General features: G+C 26.2%; 1 protein-coding gene across 7 annotated transcripts in view; it reads left to right on the top strand.

Moving 5' to 3' along the window:
• Window positions 1-839, top strand: part of LOC106459450 (transcription factor 12-like) — a 132,499-nt gene that overhangs the window by 123,046 nt on the left and 8,614 nt on the right. The gene's annotated exons all lie outside the window — the stretch shown is intronic.

Genomic DNA, 839 nt, shown 5'->3' with positions numbered 1-839 from the left:
AGTAAGTGTATGTTAACTAAATTTGGCAGATTATCAGTAAATATTACAATGCTTTCATATGCAAAATATCAATTTTTTTTATTTATTCTTAAACTTTGTAAAGAAATGTTTTCTCCTGCCTTTGTTTTTCACATGTTACCTATCTAACATGCAAAGTAATTTTCATTTGAAAATTAAAAATACTTTTTTTTGTCATCAGAAAATTTCCAAATTTCACATGCAAAATCTTTATAATGTCCAGATAATGATCAAATGCTTCTTAAGAAAAACCTTTATATTTTATCTGTTATTTTTAGTAACGAATCACTGTATGGGTTTGGTCGATTTTGACCGATCTTGTAACCACGTTAAAAAAATTAAGAAATAGATATAAGTTATGCCTTTTTCGTTCTAGAATGACTACAAATTATAACACAAAAATATAAATGTTTAAACTAGATAGCTTAACTCTCATAACATTATACATTTATATATTTGTTATTTTTATTATATTGACCTTTCAGTCATGCCTGGCTAACAATACAGAAGTTATAATGATGTGTCACACATGCACTCATGTTACTGTATTCAGTAATATAAAGATGACCTTTAGTATTTACAAAGTGACCTATCTTGGCTGTGTCTTATTAGACTAGTATTTTGTAAAGTACAGTCACATTTCATTTTGTTATAAAACATAAAACAGTAAATAAAGTAAAGCAAACAATTATCTCTTCTAGTTACATTCTTTGTACTCGGTTGCTGCTTGACGTAGCTTGCTAAGCATTTTAGAATTTTGTGCAAGGAGGATATGAAACAAAATAATTTTTTTTAAGATTTATATATATACAGTTTAATAA

This window comes from Limulus polyphemus, unplaced genomic scaffold (assembly GCF_000517525.1).
Source record: "Limulus polyphemus unplaced genomic scaffold, Limulus_polyphemus-2.1.2 Scaffold611, whole genome shotgun sequence".
Taxonomy (NCBI): domain Eukaryota; kingdom Metazoa; phylum Arthropoda; class Merostomata; order Xiphosura; family Limulidae; genus Limulus; species Limulus polyphemus.
The sequence above is the reverse complement of the archived record's forward strand: the minus strand, read 5'-3'. Positions and strand labels throughout refer to the sequence as shown.